The following is a 25,058-nucleotide window of genomic DNA, read 5'->3' on the forward strand; positions in this document are numbered from 1 at the left end:
ATAAAATCAGAAACAAAATGTTTAGACTGCTTATAACTGTAATTTGAAATATCTTGAAGGAACACTATGGATCTTCTATGCACATAGCCAAGAGGAAAAGGGAGTTTTCACTTCAGACACAAAGGAGAGACAGAGTTATTTACTTATAACATTACACTGCCTTGTCTGTGCCCAATTTTTTAGCCTCATACCATAGGACACTTGACAGCATAATGACATAAAATTATATAAAATGTAAAGGAAAGCAAACACCTATTTTGAAGAAATACCCACTTTAGTACTCAGTTCAAATGCCTGCATCCCCGAGCTGAGCAATAACAAATTATTTCAGAACAAAGTATACATTCTGCTGGAAGGCTGGAAGGGCCATGATATATATTTCTATCCCATTACATTTCTACCATCATGAATCTTAATCTTCACATTAAAGTCACAAGGGCTACTATTGTTCGTATCCTTTCCATTTTCATCCCCCATCTGAATACATTCTTCCATTTGAAAAAATAATAAAAAAGGTCTTGACACATGCCTGGATACAGCAAATTTAAAAGGAAGAAGTTTGGTTGCTATTTCTCCCAGTTGTGAAACAGGAATTGCTTTTGTATGAAGCTGGGTCTAACGGAGTGAGACTAAACATTTATAAAATCAAGTAGGGATTGAAATATAGCATTGTGGTTACTAACATTTCACAGCAGCATATCAAGTTTCACGTTTCATCAGCTGAATAGAGTCTGTGTGCTGGGCTATTGTGGTTCAGTAGCTGACAGCAGTCAAGTAAGTGCTGCTCTCTTCCTGGCTTAATCATTTCTATTACACTCAGTGTCAAAACAATAATGTCAGTGAAATGGGCTTGCTGACATTATAGATTAGAATTGAGTGATTCTGAATGTCCTGAGACTGAATTGCATTTTATTTCTAGAAAATTACATATTACAATTGCAAATTAAAGAGCTTAGATCTCAACTGGCTGTATCAACAAATACGTAGCCATGGACTCCAAGCTGCCGGGGAGATGATCCATCATGAAATTCATGAGGTTTCATGTATACTAACAAGAGAACAACTGCCTAAATATTCCGCCATGTGTTTGGAGGGGATTTGAAGAACAATCATTTTTGTTAGGAGAGATTCATTCAGCCGCACAAGAGGTGAGAATCCCTCGGGTAATCTCAGAGAATTACAGGAGATTCCAGAAAAAATAAATAAATAAATAAATATAAATATATTCTTGATTCTCTTTCTTCCATCAGCCAGCCATCAGTTTATGATGACACATCTCCTCACATTCACCTGAGGAACACATTCACAATTTACATACCAGCCCCAGCAGCAGGCTGCAGAGTTTTCTGCCAGACTGACAGCCACCGAATGAAAACAAGTAGCATTTAATAACAGCAGTCATCAGGGCTCTTACTGAAAAAGAGAGGGTATTCCTGTCATCTGTCCTTTAGATGGCAAGGGCAGCAGTGTCCCATAGTACTTTTCTATAAAAATCTTATAATCATAGGATCATTCAGGTTGGAAAAGACCTTCACAATCGCCAAGTCCAACCACCAACCTAACCTAGTCCTATCACTAATCTATGACCTCTAGTGCCACATCCGCGTGTCTCTTAGATACCTCCAGAGATGAGGATTCCAAGAATAACCACATTTAAAATACATTTTACAGAACATGAAAAACTTTGAAATACAAGAGATGTGCTTCCTCTTTGTATTTTCCTAGAAAATCAGCAAAAAAAAGTAGTTACTCTGGTATTTGTAAAATAATTTGAGGTTCCTTGCAAAGAGCAAGTAAGACCAAGCTTAGTAAAAGTGCAGCAACCAACAGCCTTTTAGGAAGGTCCTTAAGTTCTGTTTTGTTTTAAAGATCCAAACCCATTCCAAAGTTTTGTCTTTTTTTTTTTTTTTCTTAAAAAAAATAATCTGTTGCCAAATAACTGCATTTCTTTCTTTTAAAACAAGAAGAGAACTAGAGGTCCTACCTCAGGCTCTTGTGTCTAAAGAACTGCTTAATCCTAGGAGGAAAGAAAGTCTGCAGCAGCAGATTTGTAAATGAGAGAAAGGCAGAGTTAATATGATTCCTGGAAGAATCATTTACCCTTTGATCACAGTCTGAACTGTGTGACCACGAAGGAATAAGGCTGTGTTTCACATTCTTGAGTGGGGGCTTCAAGCTTTGAATGCAGCTGGGCAAGGGTAAGATGAAGATTTTGTATTCCTTTCCTTCTGGGAGAAGGTGCTGGGGAATAAATGAAGTTTTAGCATCTTTTCCTCTCTCTCTCTCTTTTATTTTTTGGTAGCCGTTCAAGTGTTTTATTCTTCTGTACTTTTTCTTCTCTTCTGTCCCCTCCAGCCCCACTCTGCCTATTAGGCTCTTTTTTTTTTTTTTTTCTAACTCATCTTTTCTGTGCAGTTAGATTATCATTTTCTTGTTACTTCTTTTCTCTTTGAAAGTTGAAAAGAAATATAAAAATGTGGAGAATGTACACAAACATAGATAATGTTACCCATTTGAGATTTTTTGATCTTAGCAAGGGGTCATTTCTGTTCTTTTAACTACCACATGTCCTCCCAAAAAGTATACTTACGGCACATATGCAGGTTCTCAACTAAAGAAGGAATCTTCCAGTTGTATCATTTCTCTCATTTCTTTCTTTCTTTCTTTTTTTTTATTTTTCCTTTAGTAACCATCCTTTAACAACGCAGTCATCATTAAAAGATAGATTCCCAGTGGATGATACTCTATCAGTTAAGGCAAGAAAAATATAGAAGGGTTTGTGTATTTGTTTTTACACACATTCTTCTAAATGAAAAAAAAAATACTGACCAACCAACAAACAAACAAAAAAAACCTTTCATTTTGCCTGAGCAGTAGGAATTTAAATTTATTCACAGGCTGAAAAAGCTTGTATGAATTCAGAATATCATTTGTAAGAGCTGCCAAACAAGGAGAAAATGTAATAACATTATTCACCCATGGGAACATTTGTTTCCAGAAAACAGAATTAATAGGCTCAATGCTCTCTGAAAGGCCTTCAATGCTTTCTGAAAGTTCATTTAATCAATAAGCAGAAATAACACTACCAACCAAACAGTGATCAATAGTGATCCAAACAAAAACTACAGAGGAATCTACAAAAATGTAATATATTTACAAGTAAGAAAAGAGCAAGTAGGAAACATTTGATCTTAATATATTTTGTAAATTACTAAAAATATCCACCAGTTACTAATAGGCTAGTATCTCATAAGTAATGTGGGAAGAGGAAAGACATATTTTCTGTAGAACAAATTAGTCATTGTCACAATCGTGACAAGATAACTTTTATGGAGAGTGATGAAAGAACGCTGAAGAAAAAAGCAAGACCATATGTACTTATATAATTCATCATATTACAGAATTAATATCAAAATCTTGTCATCTGTGCTCCATGATGGAACTTAGATAAGTTTCAGTTAATTCTCAGGATTATTATTCTGAACCAGAGTTCAAAAGGCACGAAAGGCTGCTGACGGCAGCAAAAAAACATGAGGTTACTTCTAAAACTGCTCATGCTTTTAGATTCTCTTAATTTACTTGGTAGTTTTTGAGCAAAAAAGGGAGATGTATCTTCAATATTTTTTCTACAATTAGTTATAAAGGCTAGATACACTTTTGAACAAATCAAAGCCAAGAGCTTATGTTAATCTCCAAATCCAAGATAAGATATGTTCATCTATTTAATTCCTTATGTTACTGGTAGAACAAGAAATTCTCATTTTTCTCTGGAAGATATGAGTCAGCTTCAGTCCCACATATATAAGGAAACACACTAGTAACAGAAGATTCTGTCAAATTTACCAACTGTGTTTTGATCGGATTTTTGCAAAAGCTTCATTACTTTTGCTAAATGAATAATCACTGAGAAGCCACAGCTCTACCAGGTTATGTGTCTTATAACCTCCTTTGTATAGTTGAATGAGAGAGTGTGTCCTCATTTCATATTTAGCAGAAAGTCAGTCATGCACGTAATAAAGGTATAGGTTTTAGCAAGGAATAAAGGGTGCCAGGAATATAAATATTTGTTATGTGTAATCACAGAACATCTGTTGCTCTCTCCCCATGGGTGGTCCAGCTCCAAAGTATACCCAGCATTTGCACCTTTTGCCATGTAGCCCAGATAAAGTAACGCTGCACAGTATCTTGATTAGTGCTGCTTGCTGATTTCCTTGGGCTAAAATGTTTTCCTGGGTGAACCTACCATACAAGTTCAATAATAAAAACAATCATCTTAACATCTTAAGTCAAAAAGAGAAATACACAGCTTATCCTCTCCAGCTAGTTTTAATTCCTTTATTTTTTACAGTTATGCCCTCTTTTTTTTTTTTTCCTGTAATTTTTTTCCCAGCATTTTGCCAGTGAAGCTTTTTTTTTTTTTTCTTTTTTCTTTTTTTTTTTTCCCTACTCTTTACAGTACTGGTGGTGGTTCCTTGGGTCACAGAGTTAAACTGTTTGAATCCACAACAGCAAGTGAAATATGATCTTTCAAAGTGTTAGTTATGGAGCTTTAGCATTAACTCTGCATTTCCTCTGTCTCTATCTGTCTCTCCCCCTTGTCTCCCCTCGGCCCTCTCTTCCACATTTGCAGGGTGGAATGGGACACTTGCATGTGGCAGAGTTCCCTCCAGGAGCTTCAGTCACATCATTCCTGTGGGTCTCTCCAAAAATGCAATATAAGCGCATTTCTTTATAAGGATGATTCTCAGTGTTAAACTTTTATTAATCTGAGGCTGTTCTTTTCAAGTATTTCAAACTTAAGATTAAAAATGACAACAGACCCTCAACTAATAAGATACCAGGAACCCCTTGTTTATGGACTACAGACTGTTACTATTTCATCCTGAGGATGGGCAACAAGACAGTCCTCCTGGATCTCTTAAAATCCAAAGTGCCTGATTGCAGATGTGCAGAGTGACTGACTGTATGCTTATTTCAGCAAAGGTCTTTCAAACCCTCAAGCATTCCTTAAACATCTTTGCCTCCGCAGTCACTTTTGCCCTCTTTCTGCCCCAAAGGTCAGTCAGTCCCATCCCCCTGTCCACCTTCATCTCTGTTGCTCTTCCCCCATTGACCAGACAGAATAACAACAGTAGGCACTTAAGGTAACTTCTGCAATAAATCAGGTTATCTTCCAGTGTCACTTCAGATAGAAGGAGGGAAGCTGCAACCACATTAGGGTAGTTGGCTTTCCCAGGTTTTGGCACACGCAGAAGAAATCTAAAGGGCAGTTTTGAAGTCCTCTGTCCCCCTCCTGCCCTGGGACAGGTTTTATTTCCTTTGGGCAGAAGGCATACTGTGTGTGTGTGTGGGGGGGGGGGGGCAGCATCCCACCTGCTCCTCAGCCAGCCCATGCCCACCACACTTGCCACCAGGCTCAGCACCTCACTCAGTGCTCTGCTCGGAGCTGCTCACCCAAACGGCCAGCCAGCCCTCCGTGGCACAGAGGTTCCTCATGCATGGGGGTCCCCATGTCCCTGTGCCCCTCGGAGACCAAGCCCTGGCCCCCTGAGGTGCTACTGAACAGTCATGCAAATGTCAAAAAAAGTCTTTTTTTTTTTTTTGGCCAGGACTGTCACCTTGGGAACAAGAGTATCTCCAATGTCACCAGATTTCAGAGCATGCTTCAAAAATACCTTCACTTCAGGTCACTTAGGAAAAAAAAATACCTTCTAAAAACAAAAATTTTTACACTACCCCAGAGCTCCTACTCTTCTATAAGGCACAAATCACATATCAATGAACACTCAGGTTTTAAACAAGAATCTTAGGAAATCTATAAATTTTCCAATCACTTCTAAGAAAAAAATAGGGTACTTTATTTCCATTTTTTTTCTTTTTCTTTTTTTATTTTTTTTAATTAGAATAGAAAAGGCAACATTCTTCTTGGAGAAACTTAATTAAGTCCAGGTATGTGGTCTAGGAAATACAGAGCTGTGTAACCTGATGGAAACGATCATTTTCAATTGTCAAGACACTTCTGCTTCTTTTCACCCCAGATTTAAGTCCATCTGGTTTCCACCTGCTCTGTATAAAATTGGTTTCTTCCCTTTTCAAATGTGACCATCCTGCTCTCTATGTTTGTCTGTGGCATTTGACTCAAAAAAGTCAACTCCACCTGGAATATGTGCTCAGCAAGGTGGGAAGGAGATGGGTTTTACAGGAAATTTATTCTGGTGATGAAGGAATGTCACAAACTTCAAAAGGGGCAGTTTAGTTGGCACATTAGGACACCAAACTTCACAGGTTCAAAACTTAAACTGCTTTAGTTTTAAGAACTGGATTTACATTTTGATTAATGCCCTCCCAAAGTCTGATTTGGCGGGTGGCCTTGAACTTTCACATCCTCTGCACAAGTTTCGCATTCTGTACTTACTGTATGCATCACATATCACTTGAAATCTTCCAGGGACAAAGGATACCATCTATCTCCATGACTATCTTCTAGAGGCTCTTCAATTTGCTACCACAAGTGGCATTTATTTAAGATGGTTATGAGTTTTTGAGACCTGTTAAAAATATCAAGCTCATTTTAATTATCCCTCATGAAGGTATAAAATGATATTGATATTAAATTAAATGTCCAGAAGTGAAGCTGGAACATGAGAAATTCTCATTAGATGTAAAGAAAAAATTATTTACTGTAAGGATGGTCAGACACTGGTCCAGATGCTCGGAGAGACTGTGGAGCCTCCATCCTTGGACATACATGAAACAGTGAGACACAAGGTCCTGAGCATCCTAAACTTTATGTAGGATGGTGGACTACAGACTTCCAGAGATCCCTTCCCACCTACACATTTCTAATTTCCAGAGGGTTTTTGTCTTATTAAACAAAAATGTAACTACACTGCAAAATGTGGCGTATAAAGGCCATGAATATTTGGTTGGTCCTTTGCTCCCACCTATGGCAGAAAGGTCTCCACACAACGGACTGTAGAAAGGACGTGGGCAGGCACAGCACTTTCAAAAATCAAACCGTAGATCCATCAAGGCACTTCTGCATTGTGACACACAACATCACAGGACTCAAGAAACACAACAGTCACCCATCAGATATCACATTCAGGACAGCTGTTTTGCCCTGTTCAGGAAAGGAAGTTTTATGTCAGGATCCTTCAGGGAATAACCAGGATGTATTAGCAGTGCTAGAGGGGAAGGAGCCGTCCTCTGAGTGTGATCTGGTAACATGGAAGCCCCTGATCTTTTTCTGCCTGATACTGATGCAATTGGGTTGATTAGGGAAATCAATGTTTTTCCAAAGCAGCTGTGATGATGCAACCACTGAAACGGGCAAATTTCTGCTGCTTTCAAAACAGAGCTTTTGCCCTTATTCCCTGAAGTACAAGATAGTCCTAGAATAATAGTCTATCTCACAGATGTCTCTGATGCAGGTTTGCAGTGTTACAAATACAAATAAAGTGCTACTTTATCTTTGTGCAGATGGATGTACAGGTGCTTTTGCAAATCTTGGCTATGACGATTGCACACAGAGGATGTTTTATTAAAGGACATTTCCTCATTTTCTTTTCACTGTTTAGAGCATGATATGTGCACACTAACCAGAGTCTGTCTTCAATAAAAAGCCCTTTAAAGGCTGCCCACACATCCCCAGCACCACGCAAACTGGAATGAGTTTAGCTTCACAAAGCCTGACAAGGTTATGGAGACAGCAGTGGCTCCAGCTGGTGCACACTGCTGGCTGAGGAAGGGGCTGAGTACCATGAGGGCACCCCTCATCCAACCTTCCTCCTGGTCCTCACGTTAGCCGTTGATACATCTGGCAGAGTTACCCAGAGCCACCTGTAACTGACTCATCTAAGGTTGGGTGGGATGCCTGAAAAAGAAACGGAGCCCAGGTCTTTCCATTTTTAATCCAATTCTCAGATGTATCTTTCCATTTCCTTAGACTCCCCACCTGGAAATTAAGCAACAGTCCATTTTTACAGAAAATGAGGCAGTTCTGCCATAGAGTGGGTGAGACAATGTTTTCTCGTGGAAGAGAAAAATACTTTGTGATCGTGTAAGTAAAATATATTTCTTAAAGTCGATGCATAAAGGGGTACAGTTAAGTTGTATGCTGAACAAAGCCAATTTCCAGTACAGGAATAATACTCCTGCCAAATTTCAAGTTTCCATTACCTTTGCAGAGGTGCTAGAGCTGTAAAATATCTTAAAATCTCTTACATCATAAGAAAATTTTCATCACTTTTTCCTAACCTAGAAGTTATTCAACCTTCCCTAACTTAAATTTTGGGGAGAAAATTATGCTTTGTTTAAGAGTAAGATTACAGCTGTATAGGTGAAACTTGGAGAAAAAAATAAAATAATTAAAATTAATTGAATGATAGCAACCCTTCTTTGCATATTAAGCAAATGCCCCACATAGAACAACTCAGAGTGTTTTCTGACCCACTCTGTGGACATCAGCTGCTACCTCTATGTTAGCATTTTAGCTCTGATCAGGACTGATTTCTGAAGAGAACATTTGTCCCCAGTTGCTGTGCTTTAGTTAACATCTTAGAGGAGCCTTGGCATGCACTAACTGAGTATCTTGAGCTTCTTTTCAAAGATATGTTGTAGGAATGTACCTAATTCACTCCAGCCAAGAATGGTCTTCTAGTCAATCAGAGCAGACTGGAATTAGTAGGAAATTAAGTACCTTGCAACATGTATGGTGTAGATGTCAAATTCTCGGTATCTGTTGTTTCGCTCTAAACATATTGGTCATGGCTGCTTGATAATAGCAAATAGCAAAATAATGTTAATCAATAACGAATGCATGATTATAGATGATAACAGTGCATAAAATGTGATGTTTTCATGTTTGGCATTATTTCAAAAAAATATGACAACAACATGAGTTCCAATTTATTATAATAGTGCTTGAAGTGAGTGTACAGGAAAGATGGGTTTTTGCACAGGAATGAAGGAGTCAGGAAGAAGATGTGTCTGATTCTGTGATCCTCGAAAGACCTAGCGTAGGGAATCAGATTCTGAAGTCAGGCATCCCGTGCAGAAACCAGTTTATTATCTAACTAGATGGTTACAAAATATATGAAATCTCTCAAGAAGAGTGAGTACTGCAAATTGATTCTGCATAGTAGTAATTGAAAAGCAGGATCAGATGAAAAGTGTCATTGTGAGATGTTGAACATGATTTTAGAGATGTTCCCACCAGCATCCTCTGGCTGCAGTTCCACAACTACTGATGTTGGATGTTGGGCACTCTGTAGTCATGATGGGACAGATCTGATCCACATCAGAAGCAGACAAATGTTCACATTTCTCTTGAAATAGCAACTGTTGAAATTTATGCCAGCTTTATGCTTTTATTCTGTCTGTACAAGGACATGGAACACCTATAGTCTGCTATTGCAAATTTAGCCTTTCAGAAATGACTGAATGAATTTGAATGAACAAACTGAGTTTACATGGGATCAGCAATTTGTGTTGTATGACTGTGTCATCTTTGTTCCAGTGCTAGAAATAATGGATTTACTGTATCATGACCCTGGGGAGAAATCAGACTATTCTGAAAAACGGGCATACTACCAAACCAACAGAAGCCTCTGATTCCCAACTGTTCCAGCAAATAGCTGCGTGTTTTATGACAATATCCCTTTTCCTTCTGCCCCCTGTGCTCCCCAGCTGTCTGTTCCATTTTCTGCCAAATGCAGAGAGTGGTGGCAGAGGCAGCAGAAGAGGCATCGCTGCACCTCTGTCTCCACTGCTCCAAGGCTTCAGCCCCCCACTGGTGCTTTGTGTGGAGGCAAAGCCCATGGCAAAGACCAGCTGAGGGAGGGCCATGCATGGCCAGACACACATGAGGGGTTACTGACATATTGCATTGCAGTGGGTAGGGTGTCTGACCTCAGCTGTGGTGGACCATGAGGACCACGGATAGACCAAAAATGGATGATTGATAACACACCTTAGGTGAAGGATTATGATCCAGTGGCCAGTCTCCCTTATTAAGGGCTTTGTGCTAGAGCCATACAAGTATCTACAACATGTCCCACAAACACTGACTCTACTACAAAAGTGAATTATATTTACTGTCACTAAACAGTCATTTATCACAAGTAGTTTAGGTAACTGGATTAATGGCCAAAGTCATTTGAAGAATACTTTTTGAAAACCAAATATATTCCAGAAAGCCATGGGTTTTCTATGGACAGTTACCCCATGGATGTGGGATGAAAATTGCCAGATGAATCACTGCAAACTATATGTTCACTCAGTTTTCCACAATCTATGAAGCAGGAGACAGGAAGGTGTACAGTACATTTACATTTTCTCTTTATATCAGAGGAAGAGGAAGAGGAAGAGAAACTTGTTGACAAGATTTTGTGTTAATATGGTAAGAAGCACATAGGAAGCATACTTAAAAAGACCAACAAAAACAGCAACAACAAAAAAATCAATAAAAATAAAAAAAATCAATCCAGCAATTGCAAAAGAGTATTTGGTCTGCAAAATATAGTGGTGATGCACTCTAGGACTTCTGCTGTTTCCACAGCTTGATCTGTAGGCACAGATGAAATCACACACACAAGAAAGAATTTACACCCTAAATAATGGGCCTAATATTTCATACACGTGTGAGAAAAATCATTCCTCAGTAAGACAGGAGACTTGCTCGGAGTTAGCTGAGTCCCATAAATCAGCACCACCTGGAAGGATGCCATTCCTCTACCCTGTCAGGTCAAGGGCCCTCTCTGTGAAGGATGGCTGTGTGAGCATCTCTGCTGTTCTGAGATCTGTGGGTAATGTTTTTACACTCCGTACAATCTTCGTATTTGTCATGACGACTATTCTTGTCAGCTGTTGGCTGCCATTATAAGAATAATAGTCTTCTTTCAATTATTATGGCAGTGCCACAACAATAATTAATTCTAAGAGGAACTACAAAAAAATTACTCCAGAAAAGCTATTCTGTAACATTCCAGTAACCAAGGCATCTTCTGGATAAGATGTTAATTTTATGAACAAGTCTGACAATACATTGTGGAGTACATTAAAAGTAGGCCTTTAATTTACTAGGGTATGCAAGTGCCATCTTAAAGGCAGAGAAATGCCTAACTTAGTGTTTATTATTAATTAGAACTGACCTAATGATTAACTTTTATAAATAGAGCAAATCCTGCTTAGAGGTAGGCAGAATTACTTATAAATTCTCAAATGCACTTTCCTCTTACCCTCCTTGCTGTGGCTGAAACTAAATATTTACATCCCATCTGAGGCCTCTTCTTGGCACAGTATGTTATTTTAGTCATTGTTACATTTTGCTTTTGGGCTGGGTCACCCAGTGCAATGGAAGATAGCTGGTAAACCCAAAATCCAGGTGGTGTGGGCAAATATCGTACATGAAGGATCGAAGCTTATGTAAGGAATGAACCGAGCTCAAATATATAGCCAGTTCAAGACACTCAAAGCAACACTTATACTATCATATCAGTGAAGGATCTCCCTACATGGCATCCTTGGGTCCAAGAGAAAGTTAAGAGAGGAAGGACAGAAGGTTTAACACTGTGTAATAAAAATTGTGATAAAAGCATTTCCCTCCACAGGAAGCACTGAATTTCTGTGTCAACAGAAGTAAGTAAATAGATATTGCGCAATGATTTGGCACTTCTGTTTGATGTTTTAAAAAATCTCATATCAAGTGAAAAAATTATCTTTCCCAACTGGAGGGGTTATTGACAATAATTTCAAAAACACATCAATGCTTCAGAAAGTCTTAGGAGAAGTGACAGATAATGCTTGCAAACACAAACTCAGTTTTACTGGTGAATTGCAAAATGACTCTGAACATTAAGGAAATGAAGTTCCAGTACAATCTTGAAACGGGAGTATGGGAACAGCAGGCTGAGCTAAAAAGAGAAAGGAAAACCACTCAGCTACACTGAAAATCAATAGGAGCACTTTGATGAAGAAACTAATATAACCTAGAATAGAAAGGCGAATACTTAATTACAAAAAAATTAGGAATGTGTGAAAACCTTATGTGTATTTTCTTACCAAGGTCAGATATGAATATAGTAGCACAATGGATGTGAATTAATGGAAATATGAATTAATGGAAAATAAATGATATTCAAGCATGAGCCTAAAATACTTACTCATTGTGAGTATCTTAGTACTGGAAACCAAGGTATTTGGGTGTTAGTTCTGACCACAAGTATCAGTACTTTGATCAATACCTGGCTTAGGCAAAAATTAAGCACAAGTGTTGTGAAAATTTCTATATAATTAAATGGCTAATTCCATTGGTACTCTGTTACTTCCTGCGTTCATTGACAGTAACATGTTTTGAGACACTCAACCATCTTTATATCTTTAGGCATTTTGAAGAGGTAGAGCAGCTGGCATTGGAAACTCAAACTTGGCTGCATGTTTCATCTACAAGTCTTGACCTTTTCTTGAGAAACAGTATTTAAGGGCCACAAAGTCAGTGACATAGGAAAGACCCAATCTGATTGGGACGTTATGAAGTCTTCATGCCTTTAAGACTAGGTTAGGAAAGCATAGCCTGGGAATGATATCAGTATAGCTGGTCCTACCCCTGGGCAGCAGAATGACTAAGAGGACCTCTTCTAGCTTTTTTGTTTGTTTGTTTGTTTGTTTGTTTGTTTGTTTTTGTTTTGATGCTACTTAGTGTTTTTAATTTGAAGGCATGCAAAGTAAAGAAACACATTAACACAATCCATTACTTGATTAATGAAACGTTTATAGTTTATACTGCAAAGCTATTACATTTTTGTTGATTTTTTTTTTTTTTGCCAAAAGACAGCTTCAAAACTCTAATAAAACTCATAAATGATATGTTTTCAGTTTAAGCAAAAGTCATTGCTTTTTTCACACAGATACCAGTGTATGTATTTCTCTTTATGTTGCAGTTTTTTTTTTTTTTTCAAGTAGCGGCACGATAACCCAACTAAGCCAGGGTGAAACAGGAGGCGGGCAGTGGTCCCAAGGCACCACACTGGGACTGGCTGAGGCTTGCCAGCTCCCTCCGCACAAGCCAGGAACAGTATCTAAGCCTGGGGTTTGGAAGGCATTTAAGAACAGGAACCGAAATTCGGCTTTTCATCCGTCTCCCGCAGCTGTCAGCCGGCGCGGATTTACCCGGGGAGGGGTTGCCATCTAATGGCACAAACTAGAAGCAACGCAAAACGTTCAAGTATTTTGTAATAAAATGGGTCCTGACTATGGCAGAACAGCTCGGGAAACCCAAGAAAACTGATCTTTCTCTCCTCTAATTCTTCTTAACACGAACTTCTGACCTGGAGGCCACTGAAGGACCTAGAGGCACTTGATTAGCTTCAAACAATACGTTTTACCAGAACTATGTTTCAGTGAATTTGGTTGTACCAGTCAGTTCAAGACAACCTTGTAGCCCACCCGTGTATACTGTGGCCAGTAAAAGTCATGGGGAATGACTGTAGGAATACGGGGGTTTAGGGACTTTCACGGTTAGAGGCTGCATTCATCAAACTCAATCAGGCCTTCAGTGAGGACGAAACTTACTCAGTGTGTGAAGCTCTACATGACTTCTACTGGTGTGTGTGTGCATGTATGTTGTTGATTTCCAGCTAAACTCTTCTTGTAAAAAAATAATAACAGAAGAACAATAACAAAAAAAAAAACACTCTACAAAACTTCAAAGTTTGGCTCTCTTCATCACCTGGGAAGTGTTAAAAACAAAGATCACATTACACAAAACTGTTATTTAAAGCACAGAAAAATCAGTCAATCAGAAGAAGTTGAAGGGCTTCAGCATCTGATAGAAATATAAAGTGAGACCAAGTCTCAAGACCGATATGTCAAACATAAGTCCAAGTGATTCTTTCGGTGATGTTTTGTATGTGTGCTGGGAGCCTAAATCCACTCCTGTTTTGGGGGGGCAAAACACAGAACTATATTGAAACTGTAAAAGGAGATGGTAGAAAAGCAGAGCAAACACATGGACTCACCAGAAATTTACTCCAGATTTACATCTAGTAACTTATTTTTTCTTATAGTAGCCAGTATACTAGGGGTTACACTGAGGCCAGTGTATCAAGCATGCAGGTGCTTGGAAGGAACCAGGCAACACCAGCCTGTCACTGCAAAACCCCTCCACGTGAGCTCATGAGGAGTACAGCCTCTGCGTGGCAGGTACAGAACTTCTGCCACTTCTGCTATGAGGAGATCTCATAAAGACTCAGTTGCTGACGTCCTTTGTCCTCTGGGCTACCGCCAGGACACCCGGACAGACCACCTGGACACGCATGCCTTGGTGCCTGCACACTGTCCAGATTACATGGATGCATGCAACTCGGAGCTTGTGATTATGATTATGTGGGTGACAGGGTGTGAGTGAGTGAAAAAAGTTTTGTTTGAGGTCAGAATCCTCTTTCCCACTTGCAAAGCCTCATGGTTCGGCTTTCCGTATTGCTGCTATAATCACATAATATATAATGCTACTGGGGTAGCATATTTGAGCCCACACCCTAACCAAGTGCTAAAGGTATAACATAATATGCCAGGAGATTCCTGAATAGGAGAGAGAGGAGGAGGAGGAGGAGGAGGAGGAGGAAGAAGAAGAGGAAGAAGAAGAGGAAGAAGAAGAAGAAAGAAGAAGAAGAAGAAGAAGAAGAAGGAGAAGAAGGAGAAGAAGGAGAAGAAGGAGAAGGAGAAGAAGGAGAAGAAGGAGAAGAAGGAGAAGAAGGAGAAGAAGAAGAAGGAGAAGAAGGAGAAGAAGGAGAAGAAGGAGAAGAAGGAGAAGAAGAAGAAGAAGAAGAAGAAGAAGAAGAAGAAGAAGAAGAAGAAGAAGAAGAAGAAGAAGAAGAAGAGATTTTATTATTATTATTATTTTGCCAGCATGAAACAAAGGAGGAAGGTTTTTTTGAAACACCCCTTCCACCTTAGTCACTGGTTGTGGGTGAGACTCCAACTCACTCTAAAGGCAGTACAATAAAAAGTATTGCCTAACAGTTAGCCAAGAAGTCCTGAGCCCGGCTGTTATTCCAGAAAGCAGGGAAGCTCCAGAAACAGGTACTAATTCAATCGCTCACTTTCCAACCAGTCTCCTGGCTCTCAGGATATCAATAAAAGTATCTCTGCCTAAGCACATGCAAAAACACAAGAAAAGAATCTGTAATTTGACTGTTCCTCCCAGAGAGTCAATTACACATTGAGTTTAAATTTAAAATGCTAGATTGCAGGTAACACAACGTTACATGTAAGAACTGCTAGGCATTTTATATACATATATATATATAAACACAACTGAAAATAAAAAAAATGATAAAGTTTCCAGAAATTTCTTAAATGTTGTGCAGCTTTCCACAGCAGTGCTAGAATTCATTAAGATTACACAGGCAGATTTCAGATGTGTCACTCTAAACTTGGGGTGCTGAGCTCCCCCATGTTATCTGATGCACATGCAGGGGAAAACTCTGTGGCTGTATAACTACACAGGGGTTATCTATAAAGCCCTATTTGAAGAAGAGACCTGCATTGTGAATTTCAGGCTTGAGGCTTTCTCTCCGAGTCACTTGATCGATGGCCCCAGGGAAAGCTGTAGCCCTCCCTAATGCAGCTGGGGGGCTGTATGGCCACAGGGAAGCAGCTCTGGGAGCACAGCAGCACTGGGAGATAGATGTATGTCAGCAAAGGTGGCAATTTGAACTTCCATCTGTGTTTTCTCTTTTCTGGGAACCTTCTGTAAGGGAAGGTTTCATCTGCAAACCCACGATGCAGTCAGCACTGTATATGCCAATGGATAAAGAGCAAACTATCCGCATGCTTTATTTAGGGCTTATTGTAAATCATGCACTTTGTGAAGCCACCTCAGCTCACTTCTGATCATAGACTTGATGTGACAAATACCACATCCTCCAAGCGACCCAGGATGTTTATTTTTGTTGGACAGATGACAATACAGAGGAGACTATGAATACTAACCACATCATATAATGATTTGGTACAACTATAAGGTTTTCTTTTTTCTCTTTAAGAGAAGGAGGAAAAAAGATTTTAGGCCTTTCACTCTATGGCAAAGACCTGCTAAGTTCAAACTGAAGAGGCATCGTAAATTCAGTGACTCTTTTATCCAGCCCATTGGTATACTTGAAATATTGTACAGAGAAGATATTTAAAGAACATACAATCTTTTGAAGAAAATGATCTTTTAGCCTATTTAATAAATGTCTTTCATTAAAAATCATTGCGTTTGTTTTTCCCATTTTGAATTACACCTTTGATACTAACCCCTGCTAGGGTACAGCTTTTTTCATGCAATAACCTTAGAAGGATTATATTCTAAAATGACATCCATGGACATAATGTTCTCTTTGCTATTATTTCATAATTTACAGTTATCTCATCTTGAAGGTAACCAAAAAAGAATCTTTCTGAAGTCCATTCAATTATAAATAAGGGTCTTTTGCACTTCAGATAGCATCTGGCTCGCATAAAAAACATTGTGCCTATCTTTGTCTTCAATATATTAAGACATTTACTTTTTTTTTTCTTAAAAAAAATCTTGCTCTCTAGATAATATGATCTGCTTGTTGCTGCTATTATATATTATTTTCATGTTACAGCAACAGTCAAAATGTGCTAGCTGTTTTTCCAGATGTGTCACAGATATGATTTCTGTCCCCCAAAACCTGGAAGCTTCAGAGAGTGAACTTTATGTCCAAAAGGCAAAACGTTGTGAGGGTTAAAATCAGCTTGACAATATTACAAGGATCGACTTGCTGTGATTGCATGCTGTGATTTGGAAACTCTGACTCCTGGAAAAGGACTACCGAGGCTTTGTAGTAAAAGAAGACCCCAGGAAGAAGGAAAGATGAAAAACTCAATGGGCAATGTTTTAAGAGGAGATTTTTGGACTATCAGTCTGGAAGCAAATGAGATATGCCAGTAGTAGACCCACTTGGGGCAAAAGAGGGCCAGGTAAAACTGACAGAACAACACTAGGAGAAAAGCCAAGGGCAGCCATGGGAAGGAGTGTGCGAAGCTGGCCCTATTGCATATGTGTAGCTGAAATAAAAGAGAAAATAGCTACTACCTATTGATTTTTTTTTTTAATACGTATTACTGAAGTAAATACACACTGAAAGGTGTGATGGAGAAGTGAGGAGCCAAAGGATGGAAGAGGTTTCTTCTAGGCAATAGGGAACAAGAGCGCAGGAGGTCTGATTATTTGTGCTCCTGGAAAACTTCCTTTTGTCCTAAAGCAGAGCCTTAATGAGAGACAGGGTGGTCTGTCTGAGGACCAACGGAGGGAACATGCTTCCCAGTCACTAATGGTGACAGATGAAGTAAACTTCTTCACAAAGAGAATAAATAAATGAGGGACACTTTCTACTACCTGCAGGAGGTAAGGTCCTAGGAGAGATGGCTTATGCCCAATATTTTTTGATGTCTGGCAGTTGACTTGGGAAAAAAGCAGAGCACTGGCATAGATTCAAGCCCTATCTCTGAAGAGGCACTGTTTTCTCAAGCTCCTTTGGTGGTGTTTTGCACTCGAGGTGTTTCACCACAGAGTACACTTCTCACGGTGCAGAGAGACATACACAGTGCCTGCCTTGATTTTTGGAGGCTGGCACAAAGCACAACCAGTCATAAACATCTTATAACTATGACTGAAAGGAGCTGGGTCAATACATTTCAGACACCACAGCTACAAATATGTGATTTGCAAGTTAAATATGAAGGTATGGACATGCAGGTCAGGCAGCTCTGTTCTTACCTTCCCTTTGTGCCACTCTTCCCTCCATGTCTCTCTAGCTCACCCAGCACACAACCTCAAGGGAACATACCTTGGGAAATGTGAAGGAAAATATTGGGAACTTATGGAAAGTTCCCCATGAGGAAAACTTACGTGCACTTCCCCATAAAGATATAGGGGAAAACAAAGCAAATTCCATACCATCCCTTACACATCATTAAGGAGATTTACAACAACTAGAAAACACCAGTTATGCTTGCCCTAAATCTACACCACCTTGCACAAACAAGTCTATGTTTTCCCTAAATTGCATGACTTGCCTGTGTGCTGGGAAAATGGACTGGTAGGGGAAGTCCCAAATTTATCACCACTTTGTAGTTCATAAAGATGGTGTTGACAGGTTTCTCCCCTGCTAGAATGAGCTGAGCAGTCTGCCTACCCTGCGCGCCAGGCTGTGCGCATTCTGAACTGTGTCTCTGGTGCAAGCACCCACAAATAACAGGTCTCATCCTTTGAAAGGGCTACAGCTGAGCCATGCCTGATGTGCTGCTCTGTGTCAAGGATCAGCAGGCTCATTACAGACAACTGGAAGGCTCATTATGGACAACTCGTTACAGACACCAGTCTGCTGGTGTCTGCAGCAATCTGGGTTGAACCCAAACCTAGCCAAAATTAAAATCATAAAAAAGAATCTTAACGCATGTGGTCATAAGAAGCACAGACCAATTCTTCGCTTAAAAAGTCCAGGTCTTAGTAATGCTACTTTTTCTCCATGTCCCTCGTTCTCATACTGGCACAGGCACCCACAAATATACCATATATATAACCACACACCTAATTAAACACATCAACTCAACATGGACTGTTGATGTGAGGCATACTGGGGAATTCTTGCAGACATCACAGTGTCTGCAACACTGTGTTACCAACAGATAGGATCTATTCTCTAAATTTTCTAAAGTTTATAAATTTCTAAAGTTTAGTCTTTGCAAACAAACAAACAAACAAACAAAAAAACGAGTTGTTATTCTTTGATAGATTTCTGCTTTTAAATTCCCTGAGGCCTAAACCTGAAAAAGTATTTTCTTACTATTTCCAGAAATCATTGCAGAAAAGGCCTTTATTATTTACCCAGTTATCCAGAAGCTGTTCATCCAGGACAGGTAATAACATATCATCATCCAAAAAATAAATAAAATAATAATGTTACACTTATGAATGCATCAAAAGTTCTTACCACATTGTCTAGTACACAAGAGATGCTTAATATCATCTAAGGTTAGTACCTGTTTCATTTAAATATCAACTGGTTTTGAATAACAAAACGCCAATTATTACAAAAACATCCAAATCCTCGCCAAGTATATTTTAAACTGATGCGTGAAGTGGAGATGCAAGGGAGAAGCCAGAAGAGCATAGGCAGAAGCACTGTAGGATCAGAGACCATGTGCTAATGCAGTAGCTCTGTGACCTTCTGGCCAACATCAAAACGTGTTCTCCACAAGACAATATTGTAGCAGCTTTCTTAAAACATGGCTTAAACTTACCTCTCATGTTAAGAATGATGTGAAGAAGAAAAGGGGAGAGGATAAAGCCTGAGGCAGAACCACTCATTGTGCTTAGAGTATATGAGCCCTCCTTGCTTTAACATTGGTAAAAAAGTGACAAAAATCAATAAATCAGAAATGTTGTTCTACAGTCTCTTTTTTGACATTGACAGAAAGATGGCACATTACATTATAAATAAGTTTTGGAATATTATTTTCCTTCTCCTTCCCCCTCTTTGCCCACTCACCTCCCCCTGTGAATGATTTTACATATTAAAATATTTAAATATATGTGATATTATATAAGTGATTTAAATATTAATTACCTTTTCTGTTTTTCAGCCATGATAATTAATAGACTTCCTGCATTCAAGTTATCAATGTATGTGAAGTAATAGCTCTGATTTAACAACATTCTTTCTTAAGACCATGCATCCTAAATATAAAGGTTTTAAAATTTTGTCTTGGAAATGATGTATACACCCAAGGAAAGAAATCACTTTATTTATAGCGTACTAAGAATCATAGTATCACAGAACGGTTTGGGCTGGAAGTGACATTAAAGATCACCCAGTTCCAACCCCCTGACACACACAGGGACACCTCCCACCAGACCAGGCTTCCCAAAGCCCCATCCAGCCTGGTCTTGAGCACCTCCAGGGATGGGGCATCCACAGCTTCTCTGGGCAACCTGTGCCAGTGAAAACCCTTGGAGGACTAGATTAGAATTCAAAATTATCTTGACAAGTCAGAGAAATGGCCTAAAATCTTGAGGAAATAGTACAGGTAGATGTGCTTAATGTTCATGGTGGATTATGGATTAAATGTGAGTCAGGACTGTGAGGCAATTGCAAAGTGAGAAAAGTTATATGCAACCTTTGGAACACGATTATTATACTGCCCTCAGTGTTGCTCTGATCTGAGAAAGTGCTTCTGGCACTGTAAGTGAAAGAGATGGAGGTTGAGACGCAATTAACTGTCAACTTTCCAATGAAGAATAGCTGTTCCTTCTGATCACAGTTGAAAGAAAAAGAAGAAAATATCTTAATTTATATGAAAAGTTATTTCAAATTCAGCATTGGGAAAAGCTTGTCTAGGTGCAAAGATATGGAATATTGTGGGAGGGCATGGAATTTCCTTTTAAAAATGTTTTAAGCTGATACTAGATCATTGCTGACAGATGTCTATCCTTGTCAGTTTGAATTTATCCCTCTGCAGGAGTATAGATCATATGATCTGTACAGGTTCCTTCTAGTTCTTCGTCATTGTGAAACTATAGGGAGCTCTGAGCTAGCAGGCAAAGGAAACAGCAACAGCTACCGAGTAACAGCTTGCTTCCTTGAGATGTTTTTTCATTCCTGCCACTGGCATACATCCATGTTCTGAATTTACATGCTGCTGAATTGCGTCCAAATAAGTGTCTACACATAGTTACAAATATGTCCTGTAAGCCAAAATAATTGTTTCTTATAATATGAATCATCTTGAAGACCATTTTATTATTATAAATGAGAAAGTTTCTAAAAATATATTATGCCCTATTTGGCATGGTATTAGAAAAATACCATGGTATTAGATTTGAAAAAGACTCCTTGCCAAGTCTTACCCAAGTAGACTGGTGCATCTGAGGGCAGAATTTGGCCTACTGTAATTAAATCCAAACGTTGCATCAGAGTTTAACTAGTGCAAGACTAGTTTTTTGAAACTTTTTGATTTTAAAATGGTGGATTTTTTACTGTCTTTTTTTTTTTTTCAGTGTTTTCGGACTTCCATGGGTTTTAATCATACAATGGACACAATGCAAAGGTAATGTATCAGCCCAGCATGATAGAGTAGAAAGGTCAGTGGGTTTAGAAAGGCAGAATTTACAGCTAGAACTGAGTCTTCCCTTCCTAATTCCTGCTCTCCATGTTTAGAAAGGATAGACGCTGATACTAGCTGATAGAGAAATACAACTGAAATGTGTTGATAATGCCTAACATGAATTTTGAGTCACCAAATGTGATTCATCCACAAATGTTTATACATTTCTTGGCCATTGCTCTAAATGCTCTGTAAGTGGAAGATACAAGGTTGAATTCTCCATCTGCATCATTTTCCAAGTGTTCAAGATCACAAAGCAAACAGAATTTTATATGGGAACTTTACCCTATACTGTTGGAAATTTTCTGGTGTAACTCTTGGAGAAGACTGTCATATGGGGTAATTGCTCCATGCGAGCTGGAAAGAGATTATTATTATTATTATTATTATTATTATTATTATTATTATTATTTTGGTCAGTGTTACAAGAAGGTTTATAGGGGGAGAAGAAGGGGATAACAAGGAAGAGATAAAGATATGTGAAGGCGACAATGAAAAGAAAATTTGAAAGAGTGAAGCTCCACTGGGTTACATTCCCCAGTTTGAAGTGGCTTGAAGTTCTAAAAATCTCTGCCATTTTTAATTTAAAGTATGATACAGTAATTTAGAATAAAGGATATCTTTTCCCTTGACTCTCTTTGCACTTGAAAAGGAGACTCTCTTTGAGGATTTAATAGGGTAAACTTACCCTGAGTAGGAAGAGAAGGGCAGATCCTTTCCTGTCAGGAAAAGCACATTGTATTATATTTGCTTGTTCCATTAGAAGAGCTGAATCTGCTGAGTAAATGTGGAAATGATCTCTGGGGACCATAGGACTTCTCATCAAAAATGACATCCTAACAGCTTGGTATGGTTTTCCCATGGGTTGTGTTATTGATCTTACTGGGGAGTTTTCCACCACCCTGTGGAGAATAAGAATAGGCTTGGTGCTGTTTGATTGGAAGTATGTTCCCAGTATCACCATGGTTTGGGCTTGGCTTCAAAAGAGTAAGTTTTAGTGGGAATGACTTTTGAGAACTGCATCTTTATGTTTGCTATAGTATATCTGGAGGCGAAATACAAGTATTTCTTTTCATGGGGGGAAAAACTTGGCAGCAAGCTTTCAAAACTGCTTTCTTCAGTATCTGTGATGGGTGGCAAATCAGGTAGAAGACTGTGGGATAAAAATTGTAAAAATTACAACGTTCGGTCAGTTGTGAGCTAGAACTTTCAAGGCAATTACTGTATTATTCACCCTGTATACAGCTAAAAATGGTAACTTAGTCATATCTAACCAAATCCAACAGCAGCTATTGAAAGTGTTTGTTTTTTCAAGGATGATCTCTGTTTCAGAAAAAGTACAGATCATAAAAATTAATTCAGTTTTGATCAATTAATCCTGTTTTGATCAGTCTGGTGTGAAAGATAATTAAATATACATAACAGATCTAAAGCAGCTGGTCTGGGATAATATTAGATGTATACATTTATGAAAAAGGGAGCAAAAAAATGTTATTGTACAATCCTGTTCACATTCTATATTGTTTATATTCTGCATTTTTTTTTTCCAAAAAAATCTCTCTCACAAAAGTGTTATGTGGGACACTGACAGACTATTAAATGTTGAAACACAAACTGATATCAGAAACTGATAAAAGAATATGACTAGTAGCACAAATACTTCAGCAGTTAAGGAATTCGTAAGAATTCCTGAATCCCCTGGATACAGGTAAACAGATATGCCAGGCAATGTAGGGTATCCAAATCCCATACACAGAACTAGGAGTGCTAGAAGATCAAGGGGGAAGGGAAGCGGTGGAGGATGAGAAGGTTCAGCAGTAGATTATATTAAGACTTGGAAAGATGCCTCTTCTGAGCCATATTAAATACAGAAAAGGTCAACATTTTTGGCATTCAGGCCAAACTTAAATGAGAAGGGTTCAGTACTGTGCAACCCCCACAATATGTTGTCAGCTCTTTAGCAGCTAGAAAAGATGTTATCAGTAGAGGCAAGAATGCAGAGGAATGTTCTTGGAGGCTTAAGGCAGATAAAAGAAAGGAATAAAATGTCACTTTATGTATTTTTTTTCCCCTGAGGTCAAGGAGATATATCAAATACAAAATTGAATTTTATAAAATAGGTGCCTGAACAGAAAATTTTATTCTGAAGGGAATGTAAAAGAAAAACAAAAAATATCCTTTGAAATGGCTACTCAGTTCATCAAAACTATTTCTCTCTTGACCTTTCAGTCAGGATGCCAGTGATGTACAGCATTAGTTGGTATAAATACATGACTGGCCATGTGATATTCAGATATGATAGTCTAGTCATAGTAAACAGAAAGATGGAAAGAAGACACAGGAATGAAAGACAGAATTAGTAAAGCCCCACGGATTTATCCTGTAGCCTTAAACGAAAATTATATATGTAAATGGCACCCTTTTGCAAGCCTGGAGATATAAGGCAAGGGTGACGCTGTCAGCCCATACCTTTTAGCAGAGCACGTGGAAGTGTCTTGATTTGCAATAACAAAACAAGGCTCACTAAAAGAAGCAGCAATCATCACAGCTGCTTTGTTAGGATAACAATCATACTAATTACAGAGTAAAAAAAGTATTTTGATATTGTCTAGTTAGCACGAAAGTGGCCCAGTGTCTGGAACTATATTTAAGTCACTGCCCTTAAATGGACTGCATAGTAGGTTACGACAGCTAAACCTTTGCTTCTATTTTATTGCCTCAGTCACAAGGTTTTAAGCTCTATTTATACAAGTGGTTTGAGTTATAAAACACACATTATTACTTATAAGTAATTGAAAATAGCCTCCCAGACAAACAGAGATCTGGCCACCTGAACTGCAAGTTTGCCCAGCAAAACTATAATTTGATAGGTGTGCGACAAATGATAGATATCCGGCACTAATTCTTCTGCATGTCATTTGATACAAAGATGTAAGGAAAACAGTAGCAGAAGTATACACAGTTATTTCGAGTTTAAGTCACTAGGAAAATTATTGGGAAATTGCAAATGTCTCCCATTAACTTTTTAACTTTATTAGTATGTTTTCAATTTAGCTGACAAGCTCCTCCTTTGCAGGTCCTCCAGGAATGTGTAGAAAAATAAGGTACTTGATAAAATGTTTCCATGCAGAATTTGGTTTCAGCTATGCAATAAAATGTACAACAAAGTACACACTCGAGGGCAGACTTAGGCATTTTCCTCTGTAGGCTGGTGGAAACTAGAAATGTTAGAGAAAAAAATGCTTTGCTGTCCTGAAGATAGGCTTTTTTAATAATACACCTTACATAGCAGAAGTAAAGTAAGTAAGTAAGTTAAAATTTCCAGGAAGAAAGGAATTAGTCACATAAAAGTAGGTAAAGAAATTTCTAAGTCCTTCACCCATGAGTGACTCAGGACTTAATCCTACTGTCACTGAAGTCAAAGCAAATCATTTAAATCAAATTGGGCCTTCTTCTAACACAGTAATAAGGGCAAGTACATCTGGAGTAACTTGAATAAAACCTATCCTGAACGTGTGGAATTTTCTGTGGCTACAGAGGATCACGGCCAACTTTAAGTCATCTTCTGTTTCTGGTAAACCTGGGTAAAATTTTCAAAGTCAACCGAGTGTCCTTGAAGTCTAACTCCTTGAAGGGACTTAGGCACTTCCAAAAATTTTACTCCTTACCTCTTTCCAAACCACTTTTGCGTGTTTCCCTCCAACATATGCCCTTTAAATTGATGCCATGAGTGCACTTTGTACTGGAATGCAGCCGGCAGCCGGCAGTATATAAATAGCTGCTCTGCTTAATTACAAAAGGAACGTTGTTTTCTTTTAGACTTCTGCCATAACCAGTGCAAGAAACCAGTTTCAGAAAATTTCAAATTCTGGACTCTATGT

At 38.7% G+C, this 25,058-nt stretch overlaps 1 long non-coding RNA gene across 2 annotated transcripts in view; it reads left to right on the top strand.

The window, feature by feature from the left end:
* The first annotated feature begins 2,030 nt into the window (after window positions 1-2,030).
* Window positions 2,031-25,058, top strand: part of LOC125182059 (uncharacterized) — a 34,808-nt gene continuing 11,780 nt past the window's right edge. For both annotated transcript variants that reach the window (XR_010830134.1, XR_010830135.1), the window contains exons 1-2: window positions 2,031-2,198; window positions 21,071-21,120. This is a non-coding gene — a long non-coding RNA (uncharacterized lncRNA). The remainder of the gene's footprint in view (window positions 2,199-21,070; window positions 21,121-25,058) is intronic.

Source organism: Anser cygnoides, chromosome 3 (genome assembly GCF_040182565.1).
Source record: "Anser cygnoides isolate HZ-2024a breed goose chromosome 3, Taihu_goose_T2T_genome, whole genome shotgun sequence".
Taxonomy (NCBI): domain Eukaryota; kingdom Metazoa; phylum Chordata; class Aves; order Anseriformes; family Anatidae; genus Anser; species Anser cygnoides.